This window comes from Ambystoma mexicanum, chromosome 10 (assembly GCF_040938575.1).
Source record: "Ambystoma mexicanum isolate Mex_15411 chromosome 10, UKY_AmexF1_1, whole genome shotgun sequence".
In the NCBI taxonomy this organism is placed as follows: domain Eukaryota; kingdom Metazoa; phylum Chordata; class Amphibia; order Caudata; family Ambystomatidae; genus Ambystoma; species Ambystoma mexicanum.
Window position 1 is genome coordinate 542305208 of NC_090932.1, and position 21053 is coordinate 542326260.

The 21053-nt window shown below is 47.4% G+C and overlaps 1 protein-coding gene across 4 annotated transcripts in view; it reads right to left on the minus strand.

Moving 5' to 3' along the window:
• STK25 (serine/threonine kinase 25) overlaps window positions 1-21053 on the minus strand; it is a 1190884-nt gene that overhangs the window by 1007025 nt on the left and 162806 nt on the right. Inside the window, exon 1 of one of the 4 annotated variants that reach the window (XM_069618117.1) lies at window positions 11005-11761. The exons of the other annotated variants lie outside the window; for them this stretch is intronic. The gene's annotated coding sequence lies outside the window, so the exon portion shown is untranslated. Of the gene's footprint in view, window positions 1-11004; window positions 11762-21053 lie in introns of those variants that run through there. 4 annotated transcript variants of the gene reach the window in all.

Below are 21053 nucleotides of genomic sequence, written 5' to 3' on the forward strand. Positions count from 1 at the left end.
TAAGCAGTTAAGGAGAATGGAGTGGTTGATGGTTTTGAAGGCTGCAGAGAGGTCAAAGAGTATGAGTAGCACAGTGGCCTTTATCTGTGATGTGGTGAAGGTCATCAAGGATGTGAAGTGTAGAAGTCTCAGTGCTGTGGCCAGGTTGAAAGTCAGATTGGAAGGGGTTGAGGAGGTAGTTTTATTGTAATGTGTTGTTCGGCTGTGATAGATCGTTCCATGATGCCGTCGAGGTTACAGGATAGTGATGGGGCGGTAGTTTTTGGAGAGTATTGGAGGGTGTTTTTTGAGGAGGGGGAGATTTGTCCAGTTTTGACTGCGGTTGGGATAGTATAATTTGAGGGACAGGAGTCAATGATGTTGACACAGTACGGAGCTAGGGCGGTGATGTAAATGGATGCGGCATGAGGTGGGCATCCTTCATCCATAAAGTGGGCAGGTTTTGTTATAGCAGTAAGGGTGAGGAGATGGAAAGTGCCTAATGTGTTTTGGCATGTTTGGGAGGATGGGCGGGTGTGCGACAGCAGCAGGGAGGGCTTGTCTGCTGTGTACTTTAGATTTTGAAGTAGTCAATAAGGGAGTTGCTTAATGTACATGTACGCTTAACTGCTCATGAACACTGGAACCAATCTTTTTCCTACTTCACTCATTTAAAGTGCAGGAAAATACCAAATACCATAATACTCTCTCCACTAATGTCCTACATCAGCAGGAACCCTCAAATGCCACTTGTGCACGCACACACGCACGCACATATGTTAAATTGTCAATGCTCCACGACGCAGTCTTGTGCGACGGGGCCAGGGGCTTGACCCTGTAGGAGGTGCCAGGGTAGGTAAATGAACCTCTCCAACCAGGGGGTAGGCAGCCTACCAGGGCGTATGCGAGAGCCAATCCTACCCCAGAGGCGGTGAGAGAGTTGGGAGGGCCCCAGTCCTTCAACACCCTTAAATGTGCCTGGATTGTTGCTGCTGGTACCACGGTCAATAACCAAATGCCATGCACCTTCAATTCTGGTCAAAGTGCTCTGTGCTTTATTTCTGAACCACAATGCAGTACCTGGAGAATCTAGCGGACCGCTGGCGAAAGCAGACATCTTCCACACCGCTTCTGACACTGTGGCGCGGGGTCGCCACAGCTCAGAGCGAGTGGAAAACGGAACCCATAACGGAGGACAACCAAACAAATTACTATGCAACAAAAGCGGGCATGGCTAAGGGGGCCTTATGTAATGTTGCACTATGATAAACCAACCCAAGGGGGATTGGTTCCAAGGAATTCCAATCAAGAGAATTGGCCCCCTCTCCCCAAATGAGGGAGCCACACACTATGGGACTGGCGAGGTGAGCATGCTAAGCGCAACACCCCCTAGTAGACAGGGAAAGTAGATTCCCACTGAGGGTGACCCCAGTACCCCTTTTAGAGGACAAGAGATCCCTAGAAAGGAATATAAATTGTCCTCCTTAATCCCAAGATCCCAATACCTTTGTTGGCTACATGGCAGTTAAATTGTACGATGACTTGAAACTCCCTGGCCAGTATGGTTTCTGACCATCTCTATGCACAGTACTCAAAGGGAGTGTGAGAAAAGTGGGAATTACCACCCCTGACTGAAGGAAGGATTACGACTCGATTGCAATTAGAAGACCCCAGCCCTAGAGCTGGAGTGGAGCAGAACCCTCCTGCTTTCTAGTGCTCACTGAGGTGTGGGCACAGAGGGATCGAGCCCTAGAAAGCCTTTACAGGTCTGCAAATACAGAATCTTTAACGGCATTGGATTTTGATGAAGATCTAGTATAATATTTTCTCTTCATTAATACAGTTAAAGGGCACACATGCAAAGATATGATTCTTCATCCATTTGAAGCTATTATTTATGTGGACTTTAAAAGCCTAACATATATTACCAACCTATACATTCATTCTTGTTTTGAACATCGGACGACTGCCTTGAAACCGACATATATCGAAACACGCGTCGGCTGAGATCCTTCCAAATAAAGACACTGATGACACCTTAATATCCGATTGTATTGAAATTTTGAATTAACAAGGATTACTACTATCCATCTTGAACTATTTATGAATTGTGGGGATAAGCGGGTCATGCCTGTCATATAAGTAATAATTGTATAACCTTTGGATGCTGATGGGTGCACCCACGCTGTGACTGTGGCGACGCAGCTGGCCCCTATTAAAAGAAAAAGAGCAAGTGGACATAGCGCACACCACTTGATCCTTTACCCACACATAAACCTCAAAGTTCAAACCCTTAACTGCTTCGCGGGTGAGAATGCCAGGAACTTTCCAGATAAAGAATGCCCAGAACACCTTCACAAGGAGGGGAGAGCCAGATGTTCCCTAGTGACAAAAGACACTAAGAAACATTTATGGGACTTGATTGAACGGTGCAGAGGAGAATGCGCAAGTGAAAAGACATTCAGCCTACTGATCTAGACTGAACATCGGGGCAAGTAGCCCTACTGAGGAAAGCACCAGTGTGGGGGTCAGAATCCAGCCACCATTCACTTGCTAATGTCAAGGGCCCAAGTGCACCTTTGTTGGAGTTATAGGTTTATTTTATAATGGTGGGGGCATAATTCCGGTTAACATAGATTTCTGGGCAGAGGACTTTCCTGACAAGCACCCTATTTATAGATCCTTTATAGAGTAGGGTGACAAATCTTAGACCTGTGCATAGTGCAGGTTTGTGATAAAAGAAAGTCAGCTACAATGCCCCTTTGTCCATCTCCTGATTCTGATCTACCACAACAGATATAGATTGGGCGGCAGAGTCAGGGGGAAAGCTGGCCCATTGGTAGGAGGAGGGAAGAGCTGAAACAAGTTGTCAAAGGTATAAATGATTAGCAGGAGATTGATGGAGTGAAAGGTATTTGGGTGTGGTCAGGAGGTATGGACGAAAGAGCAGCCGAGGATGGAAGATGGAGTGCAGTGCTGAAGAGTCTGAGGATGAGCTGCGTAAAGGTGACAGCAAGGTTTTATGTGTGAGTGGGACCAACTGGAAAGATTGTAGCAGTAATTGAGAAGGTGTATGTGAGAGTGACTGTAGAGGGTGGAAGGAGGTAGTGTAGGGGGTTGAAGGAGGTAGAGTAGACTGAGTATGTAGAGGATGAGAGTGATACATTAGAGAGTGAGGACCCAAGATAAAAAGAGAGGGGAAGAGTTGTAGAGGGGAGGGATGACGGTAGGGGCAAGTAGTGTCACAACTGTGCAACTGCAACTCCAATCAACACTCATTGTGGACTATTTGGGACTCAAAATGTATCACCATAATCCATCCTGGGCAATACCTATTAATATTTCTGTCTTTTCCATCCCTTTGCAATACTTTGTTTTTAAAATAAAATGGGGAAATACCACAGACCACATATCCCATAATGCACCTTTTGGCAGTTCACTACCGCGCTATTCCTATGGAGAAGTCTTAGAACTACAATCCCTAGAAACCCTAGAGATCAGTGCTGTTTTCACTTTCCCAGGTCCGGAGAGAGAGGAGGTGATTGCCTTCAGGTGTGATGTTTCATATTCTGCTTACAAGCCTGCATTTGCACAGGGCGGGCCAGTTTTAAGCAGCTGCCTACAGGAGCACAGGGTTCTCGCATCGAGTTTGATGTCTGCGCCGCATGCTTTGATTCTTGGATTTCTACTTGTTCTGTTCATGTGGTTTTCAGAACTTGTTCCAGTGCCCTGTGCTCCCTGCCCTGCAGCCCTTCTACTCTCCCTGCAATCCCCTCCCTTCTGCCCTGCACCTTTGTTCCCTGTCTGCAGTCCCTTGCCCTCTACTGCCAATAAACTTGTTCCCTGCCCGCAGTTCATTGCTCTGTGCCCATAGTCTGTGTTACCTTGCTTTAGCTTCCTCAATTCCAGTCCTGAGTTTCCTCGTTCTCTGTCTGCAGTCGTGCCCTTATTATTCTCATCCAGGAGTTAGTTCCTTGAATTCCTTGTTACCAGTCTGCATTTCAGTTCTTATTATCCTAATCCAAAGTTTCAGTTCTGGGTTTTCTTGTTCCTGGTCTATATTTCAGTCCGTTGTTCCTTGATTCCGGTCCTTAGTTTCCATTGCGCCTGCATTTCCAGTCTTTTTTACCCTTGCACTTATATTCTGGTCTTCTTGCTTATGCTATTTCTTACTGTTCTCTGCCCCAACCCTTGCTCACTTTGACTTCCTGTTCTTGTCCTCACTTGTGTAATACCGTCATACAGCATTTGGCTGCTGGGTTCCGCATCAGGTTATCTCTGCCCCTTTCCCTTGTTGCATCTCAGTGTTGTGCCTTATTGTTAAGAGTGTGCTGGTTCATGTTTCAGGAGGCAGTCACTATTCAGTTCCTGCTGGACCCGTACAGTCTTCCGTTTTGTGAGTACTGTTTCCTTGTTCGTGCCTTTGGGTCCAGGCACAGACAACCACTCCTGCTGCTCCTTTCCGTGAGCATTCAGAGTGGGGCACTGTAATAGTGACCAGCTCAGAAGGCTAGAGTTTCCCCTGAGCCTCCGGGAAACTCTTCCTCCATTCTGCATACACCCCAAGTGTGTTTGTCTCAAACTGCCCCTGTTCCCGGTCTGTAGTTATTGCCTATCCTTTCTTGCTGCAAATGTAGAGGGAGAGACCCCCACTAGGCAAAGACACCCCCAGTAGGCAGGAGCTACTGCTGGGGAAGCAGGAGCAAGTACACAGTACACTGCAAACCCAACTTCCACAGGAGAGGCACACTAACTGTTTTGCCCATTATGTATAATCCATTAAGTTTAAATGTGTACTAGATGTGTTCTAATTTTTTTTAATTAATATTCTCAAAATCTCAAAGTTGTCACATATGTATGATTGTAAGGCATCAGTTGGCCTGACAAGCCAAAAGTAGCTCCTGGCGGCGGTTGGTTTCAAGCCAATCGGGCTCTCCTAAAGCCTAGAGTAGCTAAATCGCTTGCAGCAATTTCAAACCCTAAAGGACATATGGCACGCTGCATTTTTTTTTTTAAAGGCTTTAATTGGCCAGGGGACTGGGAAGATCGAAAATGTGCAGATGAATTGTTAATATTCCTCAGCGTTCAAAGTATTTCTGGGCCCATAGTAATTAAAATGATAAAAGAATTCAGCATGTATATTGGTTTAAAAATTGGGAGAAAACTATTACATCCAGTGAGCGATGCGGCCGAGGCAATCCTTGGTGAAAGCCCATTTGAGTCTTAAGAGTGCTTTAAATATTTGGGGATAAAGACCCAAACTATACACAGGTAGTCGGGTGAGGAATCCTGCTACCTCAGATTTTTAACCCCTCCAGTGCCCCCCCACCCATATTGTGCCAGTCTACTTTTGAGCAGTCCACCTGTCAGTCTAGAAAAGTAGACACCCCTCGAACAGAAGGCAATGCAGGATAATTAGTTGGCCGAAGACCAACCGCCTCATTTAAAGTATAAAGAATATATGCCCATTAGTTATTACGTAGCTATTAGTTCAACTAGAGTGCAGCCCTTTTAAGGTAACCAGAATCGCCATTTTGGTTTCTCTATGTTTCTCTTTAACATTGCCACTTTTGTCTCATGTAAAACTGCTTTGCTGTAGATATTATTCTGCTTCAATGGTCCAAGGCTATTAAAGACATGTTGAAACATTGCGCGAGGAGCCAGAGAGAAAAGCCAGTTTTCCTCCTTCACAGATCCTTGGAAGCAGGGAGCAAGGCATTCTTATCAGTACACGGATGCCAGTGAGTCTCCTTAAAAGAATAGCAATGCACGAAACTAATATTAAAGGGTTTGAATTATGTTCTTCTTTACGGCCCCTTTCTGAGCACTGTGAGCCCCCGGAGAGCAAGCTGACCTCTAGAGCGTGAATCGAAACCAGGAGATAGTAAGGCCTGGAATGTGCCAGTCCCCCTATGCGCAGCTTGTCCATGAAAACAGAAGCGCTGTGTTCTCACAAATAAAGAATAGTGTCTGTAAATTCGAGATTGCAAACTGTTACTAAATATGGTGATCTAAAGTGTCATATTTGTCACCATGGTCAATCATCGCCTCCACTTCAAAGGGAATGAATTAGGGGTGTGTTAGGGAGAATTCTCTGTTTAGGCTGAATTTCCTAACCTAGTGAGCCCCCCAGCAGCTTTGCTGGATTTTTGGGGTTTATTTTTTTCTCCTGCCAAGAGTGAGACTCTTTTACCCTCACTCTTGGGCATGATTTGAGTGTGTTTCTTTGAATCTAGATGTGTTTAATGGGCTATGGGGTCTTTTACTCCATAGGGCTTCATGTGTTTTTGTGATGTGTGTTACACAGCACCCTCAGTGCAGTGACACAGGGGTGTCATAGTGACCCCCCCCCCCAGTATAGACTCCATACCCTGGGACCGACTACTGTCTCCCAGGGCCTGTAAAGTCACCATTGACTTTACTAGTCTTAAATTCTGAACAGAACCAGTACAAACCATCATATTGTGGACGTACTGGCTGGGGCAATTCAATTGCCCCAGGGTCTGTTAGTCGAGGGGGCACGTCTCCGTCCCCCCTGATCGAGTTTTGGCTGGTGGCAGTGGATACTACTTTTTATATTCAACAGCGAATATTTTCCTATGGGATTTCCCATTGTTTTAGGCTACTATCTTTATTTAATTATTTACGGTAGCCTCGAACATACCACCGGTTTATTTAATTAATATTCATTCTCCGGTTGGTATTTTTTGCCAAAACTGGATTCTAAAATGGCGTTTGTGTTCTCTTCTGTGACTCCAACCCAAGTCGAGCCCTTTGTTCCACTTTTTTGGCGGGCTTCTCCACAGAAGCCCTCCAAAGTGGTGCCACTCTGTCTGGGGGTACTTAGGAGGGGTGGAGGGGGATTTAGGCACCCTGGACTGAGTTGCCTAGGCAACTCAAGTCGCACTCTGTCCTGATTGGCCCAAGTGGTGAGCCGGCCGGCTCACCACTTGCATGTTTGAGTGACAGCTAGGCTGAGTGAATGGGGGTTTTCGGCATAAAAGCAGGGCTTTGGGGATTGGAACTTCAGAAGTCGCCACAGGACCTAAGAATCCGACGAGGGAGAAGCCGAGCCAACCTGCCACGACACCACCACCGGTGGAGCCCTGCTGGACCGTCTCACCACTTTTCCCAACGACAGAGGAGATCTCCCGCCGGAGAGTCTTCTTCCTTTGACTGGTGGGGATAACCAGTTTCACCGTCTTTTCGCCTTCCCGACGTACCTCATGGCCGCCTTGCCTGTGCCAAGCACCCCGGCAAACCGGGATACCACGTTTTACCACGACCGCGAAACAAAGGTACCACCTTTAACCGGAAAACTCCACGGCTGGTTTCTTCCCTGGTAGTGCAACGACCTTCATCTTTCCTCCAAGTCGAGATCTTCTCTTCCCGTGGATGACGACGCAACTTGCACCCACTACCAGGAACAACTGCCACCGCTGGAGGATCCTTCCCACTTAAGGTACCGTGTCCCGCCTGGCTTCCCTTGCTACCGACTGTACGGGGTAGATTTAGCCCCCGGCTTTCGAACCTGGGTTAGCCTGGGACACCCTGGCTAAACTTTCCTAAACCTCTCTAAACTCTTTTTGAACCCTATGCAAGACTTTCAAAGCCTAGTGTAACTGTGATCTTGGGCGCATTTGTGCTCTGCTCTCTCTAAGAGTGGGCCCAGCCTTTGGCTCACCAGTGACTTTTTGCTCTTCTGCCTTGCTAACAGTGTTCCTGAATCCTTGAGTGGTGTACCTTTCCATATTCTGTCTTTTTCCCTCCCTTTCTCACAAACTTATTGGAGTGCCATCTAGTTAAGCGCTCACCTCTGTATGAAAGTAAGTGGTGTTTTACTGTGAGTTATCTGATTAAGGGAAAGGGGTGTATATATTACAATAGTAACTGTGTTTAGAATATTTTACAACAAGAGTGCTGGAGTGTTTCAAACCGTGTTCTTTTAAATAAATAATTATATACTTTGATACCAAAGCTCTGGTCAGTGTTTGCTTGTATTATTGTGTCTGAGTGCCTATTGTGTATACTTTGCATACTGTCTAACTCTTCTTGAGGGAAGTCTGACTGCTCAACCACAGCTACCAGGTAAATCTGGGTGGTACAGACTGCTACCAAGTGGGTTTACTGGCAACACCTGTAGTCTTAAATCTTTTGCAGTGTTCCCTAAGTGAATTGCACAGGTTTCTGCCTAACAGGGTGGCATCGAATGTGTCAAATGTGTCATTACTGATTGTAAAATGCTCATTTTGTATATATGTAACTGATGTACGATTTTCGCTCTCTTACGTCCCCCAAGGTCTGTTAGACACACGTCACAGGGCGTGGGACCATTTTCCAACTGAGACTATTTGTTTTTGCAATAAACCCTAGATTTTGGGAATACAACCTTGTGTCTGGCGTATCAGTTTGTGTGTCGTGATTGTGCCTTGTTCCCACATCCGAGGGTCCCTCAGGGGCCCCTTCACACCTTGGTCTCACACCACGCCTTTACGCCAAGATGTTCTCCAGTCTTGTACTGTTCTTTGCAGAGTCCAAATATCGGAATGGGAAACCAAAAGAGAACAACTCTATGAGAATCATCTTAGAGCACCACACACCAGTAGCAGAGAGCCTACAACCCGAACACCAGCCAGCAGCCCCTTAGTCTCCCAAAAGACATTGCTGACCGAGAATGAGCAGAGTTGTAACATCAGTGCAGAGGCTGCGAGCGACAGCCAGCAAAGGCACCCAACACTGCCACAGGACGACATCGAGCATCCACAGCTGCCCACCCAAGACTTACAAAAAGGGCTAAAACCAACACAATACTAGAATTTACCTTATGGACACCTGGAATGTGGTCCACTAACTAGATTGGGGATTGTTGCCTTCCCAGGCTGCCACGGTTTCAGGGTCAGGCAGTGCGGAGGAAATGGGCGGGACATAGCCCTCTTCTTTTAACATTACCGGTCATCACACAGTCTCAGGTGGGAAAACCAGAGCCAGAATGGCAAGGGACAGAAAGCCAATCCAAAGAGAAGGAGGGGTATACAAGGAGTTAACAGGAGGTGTGGGTTATTCAGGTGGGGTCAGTGGAGATGAAATACCAGGAGACCAGCACAAGTAAGGATGGATCAGCATATTGTGGAGGCGATTTCTGAAGCAGGTGAGGTATTGGCTGGCGTGTGAAAGGGTTACCAGACATTTGGTCGAAAAAAAAAAGTTTGACAGGACAAATGGTCGACACCATTTGGTCGAAAGCCGAATGGTCGAATTTTGTTTTTTTTGATTTTTCACTTTTTTTTGGGGGGGGGGGTCCCCCTTTTTTTTCTAAAAAACCCTGTTTTTTACCTAAACGAAAACCTAAAAAATATATATATAAATAAAAATAAATTCAACCATTTGGCTTTCGACCAAATGGTGTCGACCATTTGTCCCGTCGACCTTTTTCTTTCGACCAAATGACTGGACACTGTGTGAAAGTGTTAATGCAGAGCGAGTGTGTGTGGCAAGTGTTGTAGAAGGGTAAGGAGTGACTGAAGTGTAGGATATTGAGTAAACCGAGGGTATCGGAGTAGTAATTGTATTGTAGTAGTCATTTATATAGCACCTTTTCCCATTTGTATGGCCTCGACGTGCTTTGCGGTAGGAACGCCCTTAGGGACTGTAGTCCAGGTATGGGAAGATTTCTAAGAGGAAACTTCATATGCGTGTGTGCATGCATTTGGCCGAGATTAGGACTTAACAGGGCAGCCGAGGCTCCAGTAAGCAGGCCAAAAAGTCAGGCATGTTGCTGAAGGTGGTCACGGCAGAGCACTAGTACAGGAGACTGTGTACACAGCTAGACCAAATTTGTTGTAGTTTGTCTCTGTATTCTAATGGCAGAAGTGTTGAGGTAAGTCTTGTGTTCAAGTGTGAAGGTTATGTGACCAGCTAAACCGAATGTGTCATCGTCGCAGCTGCATTCTAGAGCCTGTGAGTGGGAAGCTGTGCCTGCAACAGGTGTCCACCGAAGTTGTGCATATATATCGTAAACTCGGATAGAGCTCATCTTCGTTGTCACCATCAGATTTCTGTCCGTACCAGTGTGATAGACTAGTTGTCCTAAAGCATCTTCTAGTTGGGAAGACTAGCTAACATGGAAAGCCAGGCTAATTGGATTTTATGAGCCCAATAGACAAATTAAGTAGATGTAGCTACTATATGTCTTCCATGTTCTGTAGATTCTAAGCAAGGTAGACTAATAATCGCGATATAACGAATACCTGCCTGTAACTACTGTACATTCCGATGGCTAACCTTAGGCTGGGGGGGGGGGGGGGGGGGGGGGGGGGGTGTGTGTGTGTGTGTGTGTGTGTGTGTGTGTGTGTGTGTGTGTGTGTGTGTGTGTGTGTGTGTGTGTGTGTGTGTGTGTGTGTGTGTGTGTGTGTGTGTGTGTGTGTGTGTGTGTGTGTGTGTGTGTGTGTGTGTGTGTGTGTGTGTGTGTGTGTGTGTGTGTGTGTGTGTGTGTGTGTGTGTGTGTGTGTGTGTGTGTGTGTGTGTGTGTGTGTGTGTGTGTGTGTGTGTGTGTGTGTGTGTGTGTGTGTGTGTGTGTGTCTGTGTGTGTGTGTGTCTGTGTGTGTGTCTGTCTCTAGGCCCCCAACCCCCATGTCCTCCCAGATTGTGCTCGTCGGAAAATGGAGCAGACCACGGCACTCCTGTATTGACTCGCGATGCCACAAGATCTCTACATTTGACACCTACCCAATGGCAAGAATAGATGAGCTAGTGAAGAGACTGGGTCCGGCAAAATGTATTTCCACCTTGGTTCTGACAAAGCAGCAAGCACTAGCAGCAGAGAGCCTGCAACCTGAACACTAACCAGCAGCCCCTCAGTCTCACAAAAGACATTGCCAATGGAGAATAAGCAGAAGCGGAAAACCAGTACAGTGGCTGTGAGCAGCAGCCAGTAAAGCCGTGCACACTACCACATGGTGAAAGCAAGCAGCTGCTGCAGCCTACCAGGAATTTAACAAAAAGGACCAGCACAACACTAGAACTTACCTTATGGAGGGGGGCGTGGCTATGCAGCCATGGAATAGGCTGCAATTCCCGAGAGCTCTGTGATCCGCTACACTGATCCGTGGAAATGCGTGCAGTTCAACAGCAGATTCCAGCCCCATATGTACACTAAATGTGTATGACTATGCTGGGAAGAGAATAAGCGTGCCGGCGAAATGCTCGAGGCATAGTAGCAATAGTTAGGCTAATTTGTATCCCAGACAAGGCCCGCGAAATAGACAACAAGATGGCGGCGTTCTGACACAAAGGAATCCTCATAGGTCTCCAAAACACGCGAGGGCCGCGTCGCCGGGGAAGGAGCAGCTGGCGTGATGGTGCCCGGCAACTGTAGCTGTGACAAAGAGCTGCCGTCTGCCCATGAGTGGATTGCATGGGCAGCACGAAGCCGCGACCCAATTTACAGCGGGGAGCGTGCAGCTCCGGCGATACGGGATGGCTGGGAGTCCCCTAGGGAGCGTAACAAAGGGCCGCCGCTGATGCGACTATGGTGCACAGCGCGGGCTGCAAATTGACTTATAACACGGAGCAAGCAGCTCCGATGACACGGGACAGCTGGAGGCCCCGGGGAGTGCAACAAAGGACTGCTGCTGGATGCAATTGCCATATGCAGCGGAGGCTGCAAATTCGTTTGTAACATGGAGCGGGCAGCTCCAGAGGCGTGGGACGGCTGGGAGCCCCAAGAAGCATGACAAAGGACCGCTGCCATATGAGAGTTGGCTGCACAGCGTAGGTAGATGATAGCCTGGCGCGCAGGGCTGCGAGCCACAACCCCGAAGTCCGGGCGTGACCCAACGCAAATGACTGTTGCCAGCCCATGAGTGGACTGCACGAGCAGCACATAGATGAGAATTTGCCTGTAACACGGAGCGGGCAGCTCCGGTGGTACGGGCGGCTGGGAGCCCCAAAAACATAATAAAAGACAGCTGCCAGATGTAACTCTGACACGCAGCAAATAGCCCTGTGCACAGGGCTGCAGAGGGGTGGACATCGCCACTGGGATACAACTGAAGCTGGCAGCCTCCACAATAAAGCAGACCCGGCAGATAAACCAGCCCCAGGCAGCAGCATCCACATGGTGCAATGCATGGATAGCACTGTGAGAGCTGCAAGGACAACATAGCATAGAGACCGCAGGAGAGCAGAATAACCTGCTACACTTATAACACAAGGCAAGTGGGATCAAATGTGCGTGCAACACAAACATACACCACAGCACGTGACAAGAGGCTGGCAACACTGCGACTGCATAAAATGGCCCGTGGGACAAACCCCAAGGGGCTATGAGTACGGACCGGAGGAGGTATGGTGGAGTCTGCAGTGGGAAGCATAATAGCGAACTGTAGGCAGCCCCACGCACTGCCATGAGACACCAGCCCTGAGATTGGCCCTTCACATAGGGAGGACGGAAGAAGGACTGCAGGTAGAGAAGAGCCACATGCAAAGGACTGGCAGGTACGGTGACCCACCGCGCGGTTGCACAGAGGCCACGGAGGCGGGGGTCCGCACAGGCAAAAAACTGCAGACAAGAACTGGCCGCTGGAAGGGCCCAAGCACAGAAGAGAGAAGTGTGTGCAAACAGACACTAAGCACATAAGACATAGTACTTCTTCCCGGAAGGGACGGACCCACGCCACGGGCAAAAAGCAAAGCGAGGAGCACCATTGCCGAGAGCCCACGGAGGGGTAAGCAAAGCGACGAAACGGTGCACCACCACAAGAAGGGAGTTGCTAAGACACAAGAGGGCGCCCACAGGATGGCCCAAAAGGGAAGCAAAGGAAAAGTGAAGCAGCCGACCATGGATATATTCACTAAAGCGCAGCAGCCCACAACGCCGCCAGCACAGCCTGGGACTACGGTGCAAGAGACTGAGAATGCGCCAAGAGATGACCAACGAATACTTGAGGCCATCACGGAACTGAAATCCTCGTGGGGCACGGCAATGGCCGAGCTCAAAGAGGCACTGGAAAAGAAGATAGACGCAGTAGGGATAGATGTTAACTTATTGAGGCAAGATGTGAGGGCGCTGGCGGACCAAACTAGTGGCTTGGAGAGTGCCGTAAAGACGAATGAGGAACTAAGTGCCACTAATGCAAGAGAGGTCCACGTATTGAAACAACAAGTGGCCAACTTGGAAAACCAGGCAGAAGAAGCGCAAGAACTTGCGAGACGCAGCAACATACGAGTGGTGGGCCTACCGGAAGGTGAAGAAGGCACGGACCCCACAGACTATGTTGAGAATATGATACACCAGGAAATAGGAGCTGGTAAACTCTCCCAAGGGTTCGCGGTTGAGTGGGCGCACCAAGCCCAGACGAGAAGGCCTCCACCAGGAGCACCGCCCAGGGCTATTATTGCCAAAATCTTAAACTATAGAGATCAAGAAAAGATCCTGGAATTCTTCCGGAAAGGTGGTACAATAACTAGAGCGTCAGCAACGATCACGGCCTACCCGGATTACACAATGCTGGTGCAGAGGCAACAATACAGCTATGTGGCAGTCAAAAGGCGATTTCGCACTGCTGGGATGAAATATATGCTCCTATACACTGCAAAGCTAAAAGTTTTGCACAAGGGCAAAGCCCACTTTTTTTAGACCCCGGAGGAAGCGACAAGTTGGTTGGACACGCACGGATGCCCAGAGTCGGAGGGGGACCAGGACCGAGACGGAGAGGCTAAGTGATCCGACGACATGGGGGCTAAAAAGGAGGGAGTGACACTGCATAGGGGTAAAGGGGCAGGGATCGTTAAAGTTGGATGGTAGTAGGGTAGAGACCACTTGCATATACGCTTGCTAAGTGAACATTGTGGACTGGAATATAGTGATGAATAACTCAGACATGTGATCCACAGCGCGGCGACTTATAGATATATCGGAGCCACAGGACGCATGCGCTTTATTCCCGTTAGTAGAAGTAGTAGGTGCAATGATAGGGCAGCATCGCCCCACTGAGGCCCAAGTACAGGCAGCGCCAAGAAAGGGGCTAGATGTGGGGGAGCCCGAGATCCAGAGATGGAGCTGGGCAACAGTTGGGAGGGGAATGGGGGTGTGAGGTGTTGAGTGTTGTGTTGGGGACGGAAAGGGTGGGGGGAGGGACAGAAGTAGGGATAGGGGGCGTTGGGAAATGTTGGGGCAGGTTGGGGAGCGGGCTTACATACACGAGCGATGGCCTCCGAGCAAAGGGAGGGACGGGATGCAAAGAGGCTATGGGGGATCTTAAGATAATCATCTGGAATGTCAGGGGGCTCAATAGCTATTTAAAAAGAAACAAGGTTATGATGTACTTGCGCAGACAGAACATAAAAATAGCCTTGATAGAGGAGACCCACCTAACGAAAGAAACTAGAGGTTGTCCGAAAGAAATGGAGGGGGGAGCTACATACTCTGCCTATGCTAGGGGGGTGACACCTGGGTGGCACCGCGTGTACCATTCCAGGTACTACAGTCCGCAGCAGATGCAGATGGGAGGATGGTGGAAAATAAAGAGATATGTATTATAAATACGTATGCCCCGAACCAGGACACAGTGGCATATTTCAAGACACTATACAGTAAAATGGGCATGTACCTACGGGGGGGGCGATGATTTGGGGAGGGGACTTGAACTGTACGTTGAAACCGAAAATGGACAGATCAGACAAAAAAGTAGACCGACCAACTCCAGCCGCTAAGGCGCTGCAGTCAATATTGATGGATTTCGGGCTGACCGATGTATGGCGATGAGGACCACCCACAGATAGACAGTACTCTCGCTACTCTGTCCCGCAAAATTTGCACACTAGGCTTGATTATATGTTTGCCACACAGGAGTTGTTGGCAGAAATTGCACAGACCGAATATAAAGCAAGGGTTTTGTCAGACCACTCGCCATTGATCCTGAGGTGGCAATACCGACCCCGAAGGGCCAGGATTCCAACATGGCGACCCAGAGCCGAGGCACTGAAAGATATAACATTTAGGGAGGATCTGAGAGAAGAAATCACAAACTATTTTGACACTAATACTGGGAGTGTTGAGTCAGCCGGTACGCTCTGGGAAGCCTTTAAAGTAGTAGTAAAAGGGATAGCCATAGCCAAATCCAAAGGACTACAAGGAGGGATCTTAAAAGAATTGCAGGAAACTGAGGTGGAGCTAGAAGGGGTCCTAGGTAGAGAAGGGGGCACCAAAGAAGATGCAGAAACCGTACTTAAATTGCAACAGTAATGCATGGGGTATTGGGAGAGACTATGCAACCTTAACTATAAAAAATATGTAGAAAGACAGCACGCGGGAGGGGACAAACCGGGGAGGATATTAGCGTGGTTATATAAAAGCGACACCCCCAGGACCACAATCCGAGATATAGCGAGAGAAGACGGGCAAATGGAGGACACCCAAGAGGGCGTGAATCGGGAGTTCCTGGGATATTACCAACAATTATATGGGGACGTAAAGCGAAGCAACCGCAGGAAAATACAGGAGGTCTTAGAACACAAATATGCCGAAAATTAGCACAGAGGAGCGAGATATACTGGATGCTCCTATAACTCCAGAGGAACTAGAAGCAGTGGTATGGCAGCTGCCCAATAGTAAGACCCCTGGGGCCGACGGACTCCCTAGTGAATTTTATAAAGCGTATAGCGAGGAGATACTTCCCCCACTTTTGGAAATGTTGAACGAGTCATATGCCATAGGAAGATTGCCAGAATCCCTAAGAGGCGATCATTGTTCCTCTCCCCAAACCCAACAAGTCAAGCAAAGATTGTGGTTCATATAGGCCGCTGTCAATGCTCAACCAAGATAGTAAAATACTCACGGTGGTACTGGCAAATAGAATGAAAGGGATCATTAATAAACTCATACACCCAGATCAGACCGGATATGTCCCTCACAGGAACATATCTGATAACTTTAAGCGACTGCACCGAGTCATAGAACATACAAAAAGGGATTTGGGTGAGATAGCGATAGTATGACTAGATGCAATAAAAGCATTCAACTCAGTTAAATGGCCTTTGCTGATGGCCGCTCTGGCCAACTACGGGATAGGTCAAGGGTACCTTAGGTGGGTCAAATTACTATATAGTGCACTGCGGGCCAGATTGAAGACGGGAGCGATAATATCGGAGAGGTGGCAAATCAGCAGGGGCACTAGACAAGGGTGTCCGTGGTCCCCTATTTTATATATCTTGGCGCTGGAACCTTTGGCGACATATTTGAGGCAGCAATACGACATATTAGGAATCAACATCAAAGGGGAGCCGCACCTAATCTCATTGTATGCAGATGACATGCTGCTCTATTTAAGATACCCCGAAGAGAACCTCCAGTATCTCCTGGAGCGATTTGCGTCGCTATCAGGTATAGCGGCGAACCCAAAAAAAGTCATGTATATTTCCACTGGGCAGGTATGTGGGGACCCCACAAGATCAGCTACCAATCCTACAAATACCATGGGAGACAAACACGCTTAGATACCAGGGGATAGATATTTATCACACGGTGGAGGCAGAACATCAACACAATACTGAGAGGGCGGTAAGAAGCATAGAAAATAGCATGAGGTTCTGGGAGAAACCCCCTGGCAATGATGGGGAGGGGGCGATGCTGAAAATGGTGGTCCTGCCGAGATTATTACACTACTTTGGGAACATACCATAGTTGATACCAAGGCGATTTTTTGTCAGACTACATAGCATTTGCAGGGACTTCCTCTGGCACGGGACGAGGAATAGAATAGCCCTCTGGAAGCTACAAAACACGCATGAAAGAGGGGTCATCAAATTGCCAAACTATGAGATATACTAGCTAGCTAGCCAAGTACAATATGTGGATAAATGGCTATCAGAAGATCCAACCGCAGAATCCAGATTGAGACTGGAATGTGCCCCGTTCTTCCTGAAAGAGGTGATATGGCTGCCCAAAGAGGAGATGAGAGAACGCCTAGAGATGCTGACATTGGGATAGAAGGTGTGGCATAGGGCCTGTCAGGTCATGGAAAACCCAACCCCGTGCTCCACACAAGCGTCACTCGTCACACTGATGGGAAAAGATGGTCAGTTAATGAAGATGATTAGGAAGCACTGGGAGCCGGTGGGGATAGCAACGGTAATGGATGTAATACAAGAAGGGAGGATCAAAGAGTTTGGGATGTTGGAGGAGGAAACGGGGTTGCATAATGGGCAATACATCACATATACTAGAATGAGGAAGCGGATCAAAGTGACATGGTCAGAAATAATACTAGACTCTGCCATAGAACAATATATGACATAGCAGAAGGAGGGCACGAGATATCAAGAATATATGAGTTATTGATGTCCAAAGCTGGGAAGGAAGTGATACAACTAAGATAGGACTGGGAAGAAGACGTGGGTGATCCTATGAGTGACGGGATGTGGGATTGTGCCCAAGGATATCACAAGAAAATGTCGAGGAATGCGAGGTTACAGCAAATTCAGTTATACATAACCCATAGGGCATAAATGACTCCCCAAAGGATAGCTAAATTCAAGAACGTGGACAGTCAAACGTGTCCTAAATGTGGCGAAGAAAATGCTGGGATGACGCACATATTCTGGGCGTGCCCAGTGATTGGTAAATTCTGGGAAGAAGTAGCCCATAGATTAGACGAGAAAGGGGTTAAGATAAATATCGAGACGGCATGGGCATGCATGATGGGAGGGTTCTCCAGACCACGCAAATTGAAACATGTAAGCAAATTAAAGGATTTGGCGTATATATTTGCAAAGCACAGAATTGCCATGGGGTGGAAGGCATGCCACAGACCAAGGATAGAGTTCTGGTGGAAAGACCTCCAGAAATGGACTGAAGCTGAAACAGCGGTGTGGCAAGATGCTGGTAATACTGGAGGAGAGGAGAGGAGAGGAGAGGAGGAAGCGGGAAACCAGATGGCCTGGAAACAGTGGCTACACTGTATGGGCCAGCTCAGGACTGATCAAGTGACCAGGACCCTGTTGAAAACATAGATAAGGAATCCCTTTCGCATGAAGCAGTTACAGAGCGCGAGGTAGAGTAAGCTCGTAAGGGGGGAGGGAATGGGGATGCAATTGACATTTATTGATCTATGTGAAACTCAGAGTATTGTGACATGTACTGCAAGTCGATTGTATGTTTGTTTGGAAAATTAATAAAAATTGTTTTAAAAAAAAAAAGTACCTTATGGGCGCCCAGAACGGGGTCTACTAACACTGGGACAGTTGTCTTCCCGGGCTGCCATTGTTGTTTCGGGACCATGCTCTGCGAGGAAAGCAGACAGGGAGGCAGGGCTGAGCCCCCTTCTTGCAACAATAACTGTCATAACAACGTCTCAGGTAGCAAAACAAGGGCCAGATTTGCCAGGGACAAAAGGTAAATCCAGTGAGAGGGAGGGGTATATAAAGGAGGCAATACGAAGCAAGCATTGTGGGCTATTCGGGGGAGGTCAGAGCATCAGAAAGAACAAGAGACCAGGGTGGAGTGAGAGACGTTGGAGGGAAAGCGAGGGAGGAGAGTAGAGAGGTGGGTGGAGTTGGAAAATAGAGGGAAGAGGGGAGCGCGAGCGCCATGGAAGAAAGACAGAATCCAACAGAGTATCCGCAAGGCACAATCCCTTGGTTCCTATAGAACAACAACTGGACAGAGTTGGGACAATTGGGAAGTCCTAAGGGAGTATAGTTAGAGAAGGTAATCTGCCTTTAAGTGCCAGATTAAGTACAAGGCAGACTTTAGGCAGTAGGGGTCAATCTTCATTTATATTCTAACCTGCGCTAGGGAGGAGGTGCCGAGAGAAAGAGCGAAAGAGAGAACAAGAAAGAGAAAGAAACCTAGTGCCTATACATGTTTTAATAAAAACTCTTGAACCGCAGTGATTCTTTTGCCATCTGTGACAATAGGTTAACGTTAAAAATATAAATAAAATCTGCTATTAAAAATGGTATGACCATATTAAACCATATAATTAAAACCCAACCACAACATACAGTGGAGTGTTCTGGACTCGCCAAGGCCAATCGGACAACATATCATTCCTGAAATTGAATATCATATTAGTCAAATTCAAATAGCAACATTATTCATTTTCAATTACATAAAATGGGACTTGTAGTAAGATCTTTTGTAGTGAAAAGGTTAATACAATTGCTATGTATATAATGCAATATTTACTTTCTAATCTTCATTTCTTTTCTATAAATGTAATGATGCAGCATAACTAACTGATTTTTTTTGTATATTAAAGCGACAGTTCAATCAAAAATTGTATTGGCTCAAAAGATGGGCCATAATCAAAAATATATATAAAAAATATTTGTAAATAAAGTTCCTATGTAAATTCTGAGCAAATGAGGCTCAAACTCAAAAATGTCAAGCACTAGGAGGTATCCATTTTGTGAAATAGATGAGCCGCCTGTGCTTGTGTTAAACTCTGCCCTTGCGGCAATAATGAAGCCAAAGCCACCTACTGGTAGCTTTTGTTTATTATAGCCAGCTTTTGCTTCATTATTGCCACAGAGCAGAGAATGCAGTCAGGATCCTTCCTGCCCTGCTGCTGGTAAGTGCTTATTATTCTTTTTTTTTTTTACTTCAAAAACCACAGCAATTATAAATACAACCGCATTGTATTTATGACTGCAGTGGCTTTCGCTTAGAGTCTCCCGGCCTCCCCCTGCCCGGGGGAGCCCGGGAGACTCCAAGCGAAAGTACCAGCAATTATGAATATAACGTTGTTTTATTTATGACATATTTATGATTTCCGTGGTTTTCTTTTTAAAGCTCCCAGGCTCCGCCGAGCAGGGGGAACCCTGGAAACTTAAAAAGAAAACCACAGCAATTATTTATATTTGCTCTGCCTTTCATTTTACGTTTTCTGGGCTTCCCTCGGCTTGGGGAGCACCGAAAACGTAAAATGAAAGTGAAGGCAATTGTAAACATTGGCGGGCTCCTCTCCATGTTAAGCTCTGCTCTCTGGCTGCAGTAAGCAAAAGCTTCCAGTAGGGGGCTTTTGCTGCTTGATTTTTGTCTCTAGAGCAGAGTTTAACATGAACAGAGTAGGCTGCTTCACATCACAAAATGGACGCCCACATGTAAAAACTTTGAGCCTCATTTGCTCAAAATTGTACATAGGCACTTACTTTAAAAATTATAAGGTTACTCAAGATGGCTAGGATCAGCTGGGAGAGAATGACAGAACCATACGAAACGGGGGGTATAGCTGCACCAGACTTTGACCTTTATTACACGGTGGCAAAGGCACAGTTTGCAAGGTACTGGTACGATGAATCAGACAACTCACCTCACACGCGAATAGAAGAGTACACCATGATGCCCACCGACATTAGGTCAGTCATCTTCAGCGCTCGACATAAGGACTCTTGTGAATTTGACCCTGTGAGCTGCACGGTAAAGGCCTGGGGAGCTATATATAAAAAACTGAAAATAGAGATCCCATATAACCCCGACACCCCCCTGTGGAAATACCCCAACTCCCCCCCCACATTTGACACCAGTATACAGGAAACTTGGGACCCGAACACAGATGAAAGTGGGAGACATGTACATAGAGGGAAAATTCACGACCCTGGCTGTGTTCACGAGGGGTATGGGAGGTGGGCAACTCCGGACACTACAGTACTACCGAATGAGGTCCGCATATCAAGCGCTGGCCATCCTTCCCTGATAAACCCCCTTCCCACCCGTGCGTACAGCTGGTCACAACACAGGGTGGACTGGGAATTTCCAAACTTTACAAGATAATACAGACTCACTCCTCTACGACCAATCAGGTGAAGGAGAAATGGGAAGCAGATATGAAAATGCCAATACCCGAAGATAAGTGGGCAAGATACTGCACACTCACGAAGAGAGTGTCCCTTAATACGGGACTGCGCCAAATACAGTTTAAAATCCTAAACAGACTGCACTATACCCCCGCCAGGATCGCTACATTTATGCCTGACGACCCAGGCAACTGCCCTAAGTGTGGGTCCCCGGCAGCGGGATCCCATCATATGTATTGGGAGTGTCCAGCTGTTGCACGGTTCTAGGAGAGGGTTGC